Here is a 15,242-nt window from a genome sequence, read left to right as displayed (position 1 = left end):
TACAGGGTGGGTCCGTCTGTATTTGATATGACAAAGAGTGGGACCATAATTTTTTGGGGGCGCCTTCTCATCGGGTGTTGTCGTGTATTGTATTGTATTTCTGTTTTAATCACAACAGATTTCTCTGTGTGAAGTTCGCGCTGCTCTCCCCAGGGAGAGTGCGTCGCTACAATACAGCGCACCCATTCTTTTTGTATTTTTTCCTGCGTGCAGTTTTATTTGTTTTTCCTATCGAAGTGGATTTTTCTACAGAATTTTGCCAGGATCAACTCTTTTGTTGCCGCGGGCTCTTTTACATGTGCCAAGTGCATGCTGCACACGGGACCTCGGTTTATCGTCCCATCCGAATGACTAGCGTCCAGACCACCACTCAAGGTCCAGTGGAGGGGGAGAAAATATCGGCGGCTGAGCCGTGATTCGAACCAGCGCGCTCAGATTCTCTCGCTTCCTATGCGGATGCGTTACCTCTAGGCCATCACTCCACTCAGTAGAACCCTGATTAAACCTCACCTTGCAAGTAAGACAGTGCGCCACCTCCGGATTATGGTTGAGGTTTGAACCTTTGAAAGGCAGGATTACATCAATTACATTTCTTACTTTGTGATAAGTTCTTATCAGTGCCTATGTGTAAGCAGGAGAACATCACTAAACTTTTTTTTATTTTGTGATACGTTTTAGACCACTGCGTATGAAAAGCTTAAATGAAAGGAAAATCATGTCTTTGACATTAGCATGGAAGTATAAAACGTGATCTTTTTCTGATGGGCAGATATGACTGCTATAAAAAAGTAGGACTGTCAGAAGATATGAAAATGAAAGACAAAGTGGTTTAATTGAAAGGTTTTGGCAGTGACTATGGCGATAAACTTTCCACAACCAAAGTCAGAGTGAGAAAAACATACCGCAAAATGAACCAGATCTTGGTTAGGCCTCGAGAATAAGGGCTGAGACAAACAGGCATACTGGTTATTCATGACGCAGACCGACTACATTCATAATTCAACGAGCTTGAGCAGTATGTTCGCTAGTGTAGCGCTGTGACAACTGACTGTACTGTACACCAGCATGTGATCTACAGTGTCAACAGCAGGAGAGGGGCTGTGGCGGACGGTAAAGAAGGCCTTCACACGCAGAGACCCGCAGAGCTGGACAGTGTTCGGCATTTGACTGTGTCCACTGCCGTCACTGTAGTTGTGTCAATCCGCTTGATACACGTAGCGCAGAATGGAATCCATGCACCTCCCCCACATCTCCCCCATGCACCCCTACCTCAGCTACACTCACGACAGTGAACTGTGAACCATAAAACAATGAACACCCCAACCTCAGATACACTCACAACAATGAACTGTGAACCATAAAGCAATGAATACCCCAACTTCAGCTACACTGACGACAATGAACTCTGAACCGTGAATTGATAATCACCACTACCTCAGCTACACTGACAGCAGTGAACTGTGAACTTTGAATTGATAATCACCACTACCTCAGCTACACTCACAACAGTGAACTGTGAACCGTGAATTGATAATCACCACTACCTCAGCTACACTCACCACAGTGAACTGTGAACCGTGAATTGATAATCACCACTACCTCAGCTACACTGACAGCAGTGAACTGTGAACCGTGAATTGATAATCACCACTACCTCAGCTACACTGACAGCAGTGAACTGTAAACCGTGAATCAATAATCAACCCCACCTCAGCTACACTGACAGCAGTGAACTGTAAACCGTGAATCAATAATCAACCCCACCTCAGCTACTCTGATAGCGGTGAACTGTGAATCCCCCACACTCCCCCCACCTCAAAAGGGAATCAGGAAGAGGAGCGGATAAAGTATGTGTGCAAACACACACACACACACACACACACACACACACACACAACAGGAATATTGATTTACATGTGTAAGCTTATGCATGTTGGAAATTGTTTCCAGTAAATGGGTTGTAAACTGATAAACAGTATCACATGACCGAAAAATACACAACTTTGTATGGACTAGATGCAAATCAGTGGGTGACCATGCACTACTAACTACCATCTGTCAAATGACCAAATGAGTGTCAATACTTAGTATGGACTGTATACGTCAATGTAGCATTCAAGTGTAATGGAATCATACAGTGGGCACATTTTCTGTCCAAAAACAAACAAACAAACAAAAACCAAAAACAACAAGCACACACACACACACACACACACACACACACACACACACACACACACACACACACACACACACAACAACAACAACAACAACAACAACAACAACAACAAAAACGCGTTCACAGCATGCCATTAGCCACAGTAGGAATCATGCCCCCAAAGTGTCCGTGTTTGGGAGGGGTGGAGGTGTGGGTGAGGGTGGGGGGGGGGGATATTGATTTACGCAATCATCGGAAAAACTGCGATACAGGCCTGGCGGCTACGGTCTGTACCGTCTGTCCATAGAAGTGACGTGACATGGGTGGAACTGAATACTCACTGAAAGGCACAACTCGCAGTACAGCACGGTTTGTTCCAATGTTGGCGAATATCGCACATCTGTGACGTGCACTAATATAATCAGTTAATGAATATCATGTCATTAACATGGAAGCTCACACACTTCGCTCTGCTGTGAGCACAAGTAAACCTTGAGCTAGTTGTATACCTACTGATGTCAAGGGAAAAAAAACGGTAAGCGTATGCCGAACGCGTATTTGCAAAAAAGTGTGTGTGTGTGTGTGTGTGTGCGTGTGTGCAAGTGCCGGGATAATAAAATTCGGGCATTTGTTGTAAAAAAAAAAATGTAGTGATTTGGGGGCGTGTGTGTAAACCGGGGACGTCCCCGCTTTGCACACATTTTCAAATTATCCCAAACTTACCCAAAATTCATATGAGGTTTAGTAATGATGCAAAGAGCACACATTACGTAATTTTGAAAATACCCACAAATAACTGCCATTTTTGCTTGTAGTAATCTGGGGACTGCCCCCTTTCTACTACAGTATACTTACCCTGACATACACAAATTTAGTCCCCGATATACAAATTCTTTGTTTTAATTATTTAAGCCTTTAAAGTGGTGTTTTGAGTATTTAGGAGCTGTGCGGATAATATTTTATGGCGATTGAATTTTTTCTGGAGTATTTGGGGATTTTAGCAATAGTAATTTTGTCTTTTTAGTGTTGTATAAAATAATGAAATAAGTAAAATAAGATAATGTAACAGGATATAGAATTGGACTAAAATCAAGTTAGAATAATATTGAATTTATACATTTTTAATTCTATAAATTAGATTTGATTAAAACGAATCAAAATGGATCAAAATAAAATGAGCAGGATTGCAGTTTTTAAAGCATCACAATTGATTAATGATGGATTTAAAAATGAACAGATGGACAGATTGATTGTTCAATAGGCAGACACATACATCAGACAGAAAGGTCAGATATATCATTAAACAGATGACATGTGCACAAGATAGGTGATGATGGAAGTATCTAATAAAAGGTAAGTGTTCAGTTGTGTGCCAAGCAAAATGATATTATACAATTAAATAAATGAATGAATACAATCAATATAAAGTACGTCAAATGAAGCAAAATTATTTTTGTATGTTTATTTCTGTTTTGTTGTCCCACCCCCATGCCACATACCCCTATCTATACTCATTTCAATTCAATCAAAAAAGTTAAACGTAGTTTCAGATTAACTTAAAAATGATAATGGAGCTTAGCAAAACTGATTTCCAATTCAATACGCATTCAGAATAATATCCTAAATTCAGTACAATTCAATAACAAATTTCGTGCATTTATGATGTATTCCAACACATTGGGTAATCATTAAATGCAGTAAATCAAAGATATATGCATTCAAACATTTCGGGTAACCATAAAATATAATAAGTCCGAGACATAACAATGAAACTATGTCTGTCTGCCTGCTGATCTGTGACTTTTGCTCCTCTCTGTCTATCTGTCTGTCTGTCTCTCTCAATCTCACTCTCTCTCTCTCTCTCTCTCTCTCTCTCTCTCTCTCTCTCTCTCTCTCTCTCTCTCTCTCTCTCATTCAGCTCATTTTCCACAACTAAATCCAATTGTATTTAATAACACGAAGAAAAATGTCCATACTGATCTCGAATCAAAGCTAATAAAACATAAAAAGTTGTCTGTCTGTCTGTCTGTCTGTCTCTACTATCTCACTCTCTAACTTCACAATACCACATTAAATACACATAGTTAGAATACCTGTCCGAATATCTGCTGGAATATATCACAGACTAATGCCAACACGTGCGTACACTCTAGAAGCTTGATTATTGGGTGTTTAAAGTGATTTGTGAATATTTTGAATCTGAAATAGATGTGTCTGGAATAATAGTAAATTAAACACAGTAAAATGGAAATACAATCAGTGTGCATGATATACTCTCGCACTATTCATTGTTTATCCATCTCTCTCTCCCTCTCTCTCTCTCTCTCTCTCTCTCTCTCTCTCTCTCTCTCTGTCTCTGTTTCTCTGTGTGTGTGTGTGTGTGTGTGTGTGTGTCCTTTTTGCAAGGATGAACTGAAACGTGAATACCATTCATTGTTTGTTCTGTGTACATTGATTTGCAGATGAATTTCTTCAAGGCTGTTTAAATATGTCTCCAAGGACACTTCTCCGATCAAACAACAAGCAGAGAAATTGTCAAGCATCAAATTTTATTTTCCATGTGAACAAAAGGAGAAACAATCCACCCAGACGTCACGTCCATGAACAGAATAATATTGTGTGATGGTGTTCAAAGTATCATAATATCTCTTCCCGTGCCACCCCCCAGTTCCCTGGTCCATGGTCAAAGTTTATAAAATCATTTTCGTTCGCTCGTTAGTTCTCTCTTTCAACTCACCTCTCTCTTTCTTCACTAAAATCCACATTAGTCCAATGATATATTCAACTCTCTGTCTGTCTGTCTATCTGTCTGTCACACACACACACACACACACACACACACACACACACACACACACACAGTATCTGTCTCTGTCTCTCTCTCTCTCTGTCTCTCTCTCTGTCTCCCTCTCTCTTTCTGTCTCTCTTTCTCTTTCCCATTTTCCCTCCCCCACTTTCTGTTTCACTCTCTCTCTCTCACTCTCTCTCTCTCTCTCTCTCTCCACTCACATTTTCTCTCGTTGGTTCGGCTCGTGGCAGAGGGAGAGGTGGCAGTGGCAGTGGCAGTGGCAGGCACCTGCGCTCGTGCGTGACGAGGAAGCCATAGGACAGGCCCGACCATCCAAATCAGTGGAAGTTTTTGAACTATAATGTGGAAAACTTGTACAGTAAATTAAATGATGTCTCCTTCTTAAACTTTGTGAATAAATTCGATTTTGTTTGCCTTACTGAATGTTTTCTAGATTGTTCATTTGATTTCAGTGGTGTCCTTACTGAATTTATTAAGTTTTATGCACCAGCAAAAAAGTTATCTTTTCAGGGTAGACGCTCTGGAGGAGTGTTGGTTAGTGAGAAAGAGTCTGACAGAGAGTGTGAAAGAAATAAAGTTAGAATGTGATAATTCTATTGCTATTAAAGTGGATAAGCGTGTATTTGGCACAGATAAAGATGTTGTTGTTGTTGCTTGCTATGTTGTTCCAGAAGGAAGTCCTGTATATAATGATAAAATGATTAAAGATGGTGTCTTGATGCTGGAAGAATCATTGTTGAAACATAACGAAAAGGACGACGTATATTTTGTGATATTAGGGGATCTGAATGCTAGAACAGGTAACAAACAAGCTGAACCTGAAGTAATTATAAACTGTATTGATGATGTAACGTATGATAGTATGGATAAAGACATTTGTGCACGCTGTTCTAAAGATGAAACAATTAATAGTTTTGGGAAAACGTTGTTGGACTTGTGTTTCATGTTTGATTTGATTATTTTGAATGGTTTTTGTAATGGTGACAGATACGGAGAACATACTTTTGTGTCACCTAATGGATGTAGTGTCATAGATTATTTTCTCATTCCTAGTGATTTGTTATTCTGTTTTGACTTACATGTTGGTGACTGTGTGGATTCGTGGCATCTGCCAGTTGAGGTAACTTGGGAAAGGGTCCATAGAAACTCAAAGGTTACAAACCAAATGCAAGAGTATGAAGAAAAAATTGTGTGGTCGGATGAGAATGCTTATCTTTATCAGAATGAACTTGATAGTGTTGCATTTCATGACAGTTTGCAAAAAGCTTTTCAGTTGTTGGATGTTGATCTGAATGATAGTTTAGATCAATTTGTTACTGCTTTGTGTGGAGCTGCTGCATGTATGGTGCGAAAAGTGGGGCATGGAAGGAAAAAAGTGAACGACTGGTTTGATGATGAATGTGCACAAAAGAAACAAGAGGTTAAAAGGTTGTTAAAAAGATTTCAGAGGTGTAGAACAGAAAAGGATAAGACAGAGAAAAGACAAGCGTATGCTGAATCACGAAAAAATTACGTTAAACTGAGAAAAAACAAAAGAGCGAGAATTTGAGGTTAATAGATTAAAAAAGCTAAAAGTTGATGACTCTAAGACATTTTGGTTAGTAATTAGATCAGAAAAACTTTTGTGTATAACGAAATCTCTATAGAACAATGGCATGATCTTTTTTCTTTTCTTTCTTTTTCTTTCTTTTTTTTTTAAGGGTTTTTAATGATTTTGACAATATTGGAGCACAAGAAGAAGAAAATTTACTAGAGGTAGAATATGAGTTTGAACCATTGTTTAATGATCCAATATCTAAAGAAGAAGTTGTAGCTAATATTAGACATCTAAAGTTAAGAAAAACCGCAGGCCCAGACAAAATTGTAGGAGAAATGCTGAAGTGTGCAAATCCTGCAGTGATTGGTTTCCTTGTACAGTTATTTAATCATCTTTTTGAAAACAGTACGTTCCCTCTTGAATGGGCAAAATCTATTATTATTATTCCTATCCACAAAAAAAGGAGATATTAATAATCCCGATAACTATCGTGGAGTATCACTCACAAGTATTTTAAGTAAAGTTTACACACATATTCTAAATAAGAGACTTACTAAGTGGGCTGAAAAGGAAGACAAAAATAATGGAAGAACAAGCAGGTTTCAGAGCTAATTATAGTACTGTCGACCACATATTCACATTGTATGCAATAGTTAAGAAATACCTGTTATGCAATACGAAACTTTATGTTGCTTTCGTGGACTTCAAGAAAGCCTTTGATTCTGTTAACCGCAATGCATTATGGAATGTTCTTCGAAGAAGTGTTGTGATAGGTAAATTATACATGGCTCTTAAAGGTGTTTACAACTCAGTTTGTGCATGTGTGCGTGTGAAGGGTATATACTCAGATTACTTTGATTGTCCAAATGGAGTGAAACAAGGCTGTCTTTTGAGTCCTCAGTTATTTTCCTTTTTCATTAATGAACTGGCTGCGGAACTGTCCAACAGAGGTAGACATGGTATTCAGCTAATACCTGGAGCTGTTGAAATATTTTACTTCTGTTTGCTGATGATGTCATTCTTTTATCTGGAACAGTTAAAGGTTTACAGAATCAATTATATGCCTTAGAGGAAGAAGCAGATCGTTGGTTTGACAGTGGATTTGGATAAGACTAACATTATGGTTTTTAGAATGGGTGGACACTTATCAGTACACGAAAAATGGTATTATGGAAGTTCAGAAGTTAGAGTGGTTAATACATATAAATACTTAGGAATGATATTTTCAACAAAACTAAGTTTGAATTATGCATGGGAAGATTCGTGTAGTAAAGGAAAAAAGGGCGTCATCGAAATTTTGAAAACTTTAAGAAAGCTCAATGCTTTTGATTGTTGTTTGTTTTGGAAACTATTTGACACACAGATAGAACCTTCAATTACATATGCATCTGAAATTTGGAGACTAAATGTGAATTCGCAGATTGAGAAAGTACATACTTATGCTATTAAACGTTTTCTTAATGTGCCAATACATTCATCCAACACAGTTTTATACGGAGAAACGGGAAGATATCCTTTGTATGTAAAAACGTATGTAAGGTGCATTAAATACTGGTAGAAATTGTTGAAGCTTCCACAAACACGTCTTTGTATGCAGGCCTATGATATGACGTATGTACAATTAGAGTTAAGGGAAGAAAACTGGGCTTATAGAGTAAAGAAGGTTTTATCAAAACAAGGTTTTGGAATTGTATGGTTGTCACAGGGAGTAGGAAATGAACAGCAGTTTATCTCAGAATTTAAAGACAGACTCATTTGCTCTTTTAAACAAAACCGGCATTCGGATATGGAAAGTAAAGAAAGCTATAGTTGGTTTTTCTCATTTAAGAACGTATTTCAGCCTGAAAAATTTCTATATGTTAGTACAGACAAATGGCACAGAATTAGTGTGTCTGAGCGCTTGTCCGAAATCCTGTGAGCTTGACCCTGTCCCGTCTTCTTTGTTGGTTGAATGTATTGATGTTCTACTGCCACATATTACTCATGTCATCAATTCTTCCTTACTGTCTGGTTGTTTCCCAGAAAGCTTCAAATCTGCTGTTGTACGTCCACTCATCAAGAAACCATCTTTGGATCATAATTGTTTGAAAAATTATCGACCTGTCTCTAATCTGTCATTTTTATCGAAACTGCTAGAAAAGATCATATTGTCTCAGCTCTTAGCTCATCTGGAACAAAATGGTTTACTTAATTCCCACCAGTCAGCTTACAGACGTGGTCATAGTTGCGAAACAGGCCTTCTTAGAATAGTGAATGATTTGCTTTCGGGATTTGATGAGGGTAAGATATCTGTTCTCGCTCTCTTAGATTTGTCAGCAGCTTTTGACACTATCGACCACTCTATCCTCTTGAACAGACTTAAAACTTCCTTTGGTATTCGTGACACTGCACTAGCATGGATCACGTCTTACCTGTCAGATCGTACACAGAAAGTATGTGTAAATGGTAGATACTCTAGAGTATCTGCCTTGAAATATGGTGTCCCACAGGGGTCCGTCCTAGGTCCTGTTCTTTTCGTGCTGTATGCGGCTCCTGTGTCGGATGTCATCAGTCATCATGCGATGTCGCATGAGAGCTTTGCTGATGACACACAACTTTATCAGTCGGCTTCCATAGCTGAATTTGATGCACTGGTGACTCAAACACAGGAGTGCATTGCTGGCCTAAAGGACTGGATGACTCTCAACAAGCTGCAATTAAATGATGATAAGACTGAATTGATGATAACCTGTCCAAAGAAGTTTCGTCAACATCCTTCCTTTCCTGACTCTGTTCTGATCAATAGCACACCTGTTTCACTTTCTCCCTCTGTTCGCAGTCTTGGTGTAATCCTAGACCAGTCTCTTTCCTTCCAACAGCACATTTCGAATATCTGCAAAGTTGCCTATTTGGAACTGCGTAGAATCAGCTCTATCCGCCACTATCTCTCAACCGATGCAACCAAGACACTTGTATGCTCTCTGGTTCTCTCAAGATTAGATTACTGCAACTCTCTTTTGGCCGGCCTTCCCAAATATCTGTTAGACAGACTCCAACGAATTCAGAATAATGCTGCCAGACTCATTTGCAGAGCTTCTAAATTTGATCATGTTTCTCCTCTCCTTCAGTCTCTCCACTGGTTGCCTGTTTCCGATCGAATAGACTATAAGCTATCCACTCTGACCTTTTCTGCAGTCAACGGATCTGGCCCCAAGTATCTTTCTGAACTCATCCATATCTATACTCCGTCTCGCCAGCTCCGTTCTTCCTCTGATACTCGACTTCTCAGGATACCTCACGTTAGAAGTAAGACCTATGGACACAGATCGTTTTCTTTTCAATCACCAAAGACGTGGAACAAGCTCCCTGATAACCTCCGTCATTCTGATTCCCTCGCATCTTTTAAATCTCGTCTCAAAACTCACCTTTTCCCTCAGCAATAAGTTCAATTGTGGCAGGTCCACTGACTTCCTTTGCGTTAGCTGTGCTTGACTATGTGTGTATACATATGTATGTGTACATAACTACATGTATGTATATGAATGTGTATTGTGTGTGCGTGTGTTTATGTAAGTTTGTGCCTGCCTATGTGTGCGTATGTGTTAGGGTAGCTGTTAGATACACATGTATGTTAAAATGTATGTATGCAGCGTGTGTGTGTGTGTGTGTGTGTGTGTGTGTGTGTGTGTGTGTGTGTGTGTGTGTGTGTGTGTGTGTGTAGTCACATTTTGGTGTGTGTATGTAACATAGATATGATGTATTATGTTAACAAAAGCGTTTTTGTAAAGCACCTAGAGCAGATTTCTGGATAGTGTGCTATATAAGTATCCGTTATTATTATCATTATTATTATTATTATTATTATTATTATTAATTAGTTATGCAAGGTTTAGATTAAGGACACTTGGTTTTAACGCAAATAAGAAATAGTTTGAACTTGGGACTTCCACAGAACTACCTTGCCCTGCATGTGGATTCCAAATTGATGATGAAAAACATTTTCTCTTTCAGTGTAAAGCTTATGAGATTGTGCGAGAAAAATGTAAAGTTTTTAATTCAAATGTAGCTAGAATGAACGATGTTGTTTCTGTTTTATCGTCTGAGGATGATATTGTAATTAGATCCGTTGCTAAGTTCATCGCAGAGGCACAAAAAATTAGACAAGGGTTTCTTAACAATAATTAAAACAATGAATTTGAAGGTTGTTAACTATGGTTGATGTTGATGCTGAATTGTTCTTAAAGGAAAGTACAAACTACAAGAAATAAAGTGCGAATGAATGGTCAAAACACGAAGTATTTCATGTATGTTTTATTGTTTCTTGTTTGATCGTTTGTTTCATTTCTTTGCATAGTGTGTTGTAAGTGTGCTGCTAATCTTTATTTATCTTCAGTGTTGATAATTTATTTGATCATTATGGGATATATGATCATTTTGCATTGAAACAAATGTTAACCCCCGAACCCCCTTGTCAAAAGACCTTTTTGTAGGCATTGACAATAAACAGTTTCAAGTCTCTCTCTCTCTCTCTCTCTCTCTCTCTCTCTCTCTCTCTCCTCACATTTTCTCCACTAGATCAACAATATATTCACGAATATAGGGACCAACAATGTGTATACTGGTTTCGAAGGTGATTGGTGATTGGGTCAAATACAGGCTTACTGCAGGGGTTAGGAGGTCGACAAGTGGAGGGGGTAGCCAGACTGAGGGTAACGGGAGTAGAAGCGTGTAAGATGGGAATAGTAGGAAGCGGGAAGGTGAGTAAGGGTGATAGGAGAGAAGGACGAGAGTGGATAGGGGTAGAGGGGGGATAGGAGAGAAGGACGAGGGTGGATAGGGGTGGAGGGGGGATAGGAGAGAAGGACGAGGGTGGATAGGGGTGGAGGGGGGATAGGAGAGAAGGACTGGGTGTGGAGGGGGGATAGGAGAGAAGGACGGGGGTGGAGGGGGGGTAGGAGAGAAGGACGGGGGTGGAGGGGGGATAGGAGAGAAGGACGGGGGTGGAGGGGGGATAGGAGAGAAGGACGGGGGTGGAGGGGGGGTAGGAGAGAAGGACGGGGGTGGAGGGGGGATAGGAGAGAAGGACGGGGGTGGAGGGGGGATAGGAGAGAAGGACGGGGGTGGATAGGGGTGGAGGGGGGATAGGAGAGAAGGACGGGGGTGGAGGGGGGGTAGGAGAGAAGGACGGGGGTGGATGGGGGATAGGAGAGAAGGACGGGGGTGGAGGGGGGATAGGAGAGAAGGACGGGGGTGGATAGGGGTGGAGGGGGGATAGGAGAGAAGGACGGGGGTGGAGGGGGGATAAGAGAGAAGGGGATAGGTGGAATGGTAGGGGGAACGGAGAGTAGGATGGGTGGGGTTAGAATAGGACAGGGGGGAGATGGAAGGTGGATGAGTAGAACGGTCGGGGGGGGGGGGAGTTCAAGGGAGAGTAGGACAGGGGATGGGCATGAGAGATTGGAGGAGGATGAGTAGGTGGGGGGGGGGGGAAATGGGAGGGGGTGAGGGACAATATGACAAGGTGATGGGTGGGAGGGGATCACACCCAGTAATTCTACTCCACTCTTTGGAGGAAAATATATGGACTGTTTTCTTTCTTTCTGTTGTGAAATGTCTGCAGGTGATTGGGTCAAATAGAGGGTTACTGCAGGGGGTAGGAGGTCCAGCAGTGGAGGGAGAAGCCAGACTGAGGGTAACGGGAATAGGAGCATGTAAGAAGGGGATAGTACGGCTGGGAAATGGGGGGATGGGAGAGTAGGATGGCGGAAATGGGAGCGTAGGGCAGGGATGGATGGGCATGGGAGGGGGGGGGGGAGTAGGACAGGGGGAGATGGGGGAATGGAGTGTAGGACAGGGGGGAGATGGGGGAATGGAGTGTAGGATACGGGGAGATAGGGGAATGGAGTGTAGGATAGGGGGAAGGGGGAGTAGGACGGGGGAGATGGGAGAGTAGGACAGGGGGTGGGTTGTGAGTAGGACGGCGGGGTTTGGGGTGGGGGAGATGGGAGGAGACGGAGGTGGGAGAGGAGGACTGGGGAGATGAGGGGAGAGTAGGACAGGAAGAGAGATGGATAGGAGGGGATCACACTGAATAATTCGAGGAAAATATGTGGTCTGTTTTTTGTTTGTTTTTTTGTTGTTATTGTTTTGTTTGTTTTTGTCTTTTCTTTTTGTTAAGCGTCCGCTTCGGTGATTTGGTCAAATGGTGGTGTGTGTCCATCGAGATCGATGATGACCATCGTTGTCATCCAGCTGGGGGATGGGGGGAGGGTGGTGGTGGGCGGGAGGATGCTCATGAATCTATCTGTGAATGCGCAGATGGCTGAATAGTCCAATCTGCGCACGGAATGTTCGCTGACAGTTGGGGCAGACAAAGACAGGCATATCATTGTCAGGGAGCGTGTTTGCCCATGACTTTCTGGCCTGCCTCTTCTGAACAGCTGCAGCAGTCCTGTTGGCCTCGCAGAACTTGGCGCCTTTGCGCACAGCAGCGGGCCATTTGTCACGGTCCACTGCAGATTCCTCCCAGGAGTCAGGGTTGATATCAAACGCTTTCAGAGAGACTTTCAGAGTATCTCTGAAGCTCTTCTTCTGACCTCCGTGTGATCTCTTCCCTTGTTGCAGCTCGCCATAGAAGAGCCTTTTGGGCAGCCGATGGTCTGGCATGCGTGCCACGTGTCCAGCCCAGCGAAGCTGGGACTGCATCAGGATGCTGAAGATGCTGGGAAGGGTGGTTTTTGCAAGCACCTCCGTGTCTGGGGTCCTGTCTTGCCACTTGATGTTCAGTAGCTTCCTGAGGCATGTTGTGTGGAAGTGGTTCAGCTTCTTGGCGTGTCGTTGGTACACTGTCCAAGTTTCGCAGGCGTACAGTAGTGTGTGGAGAACTACTGCTCTGTAGACCTTTAGCTTGGTCTCAAGACCAATGCCTCTTCTGCTCCAGACATTTGCATAGAGTCTACCAAAGGTTGCGCTTGCTCTTGCAATCCTGACGTTCACTTCATCGTCGATGGTCGCATTTCGTGACAGTGTGCTGCCAAGGTATGTGAACCGCTCCACCACACTGAGTCTCTGACCGTTTACTGTGATATTGGGCTCAACATGGGGTTTCCCTGGGGCTGGCTGATGGAGAACTTCAGTTTTCCTCGTGCTGATGGTAAGGCCGAAGTTCCTGCTGGCAGTGGAAACTTGTCGACGCTGAGTTGCATGTCAGCTTCAGATCCAGCGTTGAGGGCACAATCATCAGCAAACAAAAAGTCTCTGATGATGTGTGTCATGACCTTCGTTTTTGCTTGAAGCCTTCTGAGGTTAAACAGCTTGCTATCTGTTCGGTACTTTAGGCCGATTCCAACATCGCCATCTCTGAAGGCATCAGTAAGCTTTGCAGAGAACATGAGGCTGAACAGTGTTGGAGCCAGGACGCAGCCTTGCTTGACTCCATTTGTGACAGGAAAAGGAGCAGATGTTTCGTTATTGTCCTGGACTCGAGCCTGCATGCCTTCATGGAATTGGCTGACCAAGGAAATAAATTTCCGAGGGCATCCGTACTTGGCCATGAACTTCCACAGTCCCTCTCTACTCACGGTGTCGAAGGCCTTAGTGAGGTCGACATAGGTGGAGAACAGCATTTTGCTCCTGACATTTCTCTTGCAGCTGCCTTGCAGCAAACACCATGTCGGTGGTTCCGCGCTCTTTCCGGAATCCACATTGGCTCTCAGGCAAATAACCTTGGTCAACGTGTGCTGTGAGGCGGTTTAGTAGGATCCTGGCAAGTATCTGCAATGGAGAGCAAGGAAATGCCCCGATGGTTATCACAGGCTTGCCGGTTCCCCTTTCACTTGTACAAGTGAATGATAAATGCATCTTTGAAATCCTGGGGGGTCGTCTCTTCTTTCCACATGAGTGAGTACAGCTGATGGAGCTTCTCAGTCAGCACAGTGCCTCCATCCTTGTAGACCTCTGCTGGTATGGAGTCTGAGCCAGGTGCTTTGCCACTGGATAGCAGACAGATTGCTTTCTGGGTCTCAAGAAGTGTTGGCGGATCGTCCAGTGCTTCGTTGATGGGGACTTGTGGGAGACGGTCTATGGCTTCATCATTTATGGAGGAAGGGCGATTTAAGACACTGTTGAAGTGCTCAGCCCAGCGTTTGAGAATTTTCTCCTTCTCGGTGATCAAGGTATTCCCATCTGCACTGGGGGGGGGGGGGGGGGATGATCCTGAGGATGTGGGGCCGTAGACTTCTTTTAAGGCATCATAGAACCTCTTCATATCGTGCCTGTCAGCATATCCCTGGATCTCATCAGCTTTGTCACTCAGCCACTTATCCTGCATCTGACGTAATTTTTGCTGAACAGTCCTGCGGATGGCACTGTACGGATCCTTTTTTGATGTGGACTTTGGGTTGCTCAGGTAGGCTTGATGCAGACGGCGTTTCTCATCCAGAAGCTGCTTGATTTCATCACAGTTTTCATCAAACCAGTCTTTGTGCTTTCTGGTCATGGGTCCCAGAGTCTCTGAAGATGTACTATAGATCAGCTCGCGCAGGGTCCTCCAGTCAGACTCCACATTCTGGTTGTCCAGTGAGACGGATTCCAGACGATCTTCCAGCAGCTCCACAAAGGTCTGTTTGATGGTGATATTTTTCAGCTTAGCGATGTTGAGCCGTTTTGGAGCCTTCTGGCCCTGAGGGCGTCTCTTGGGTTGGATTCGAATATTCAGCATTGAGACTACAAGGCGATGGTCTGTCCAACACTCGGCGCCG

The sequence above is a fragment of the Babylonia areolata genome, chromosome 31 (assembly GCF_041734735.1).
Source record: "Babylonia areolata isolate BAREFJ2019XMU chromosome 31, ASM4173473v1, whole genome shotgun sequence".
NCBI lineage: Eukaryota > Metazoa > Mollusca > Gastropoda > Neogastropoda > Buccinidae > Babylonia > Babylonia areolata.
This window is presented reverse-complemented; position numbering follows the sequence as displayed.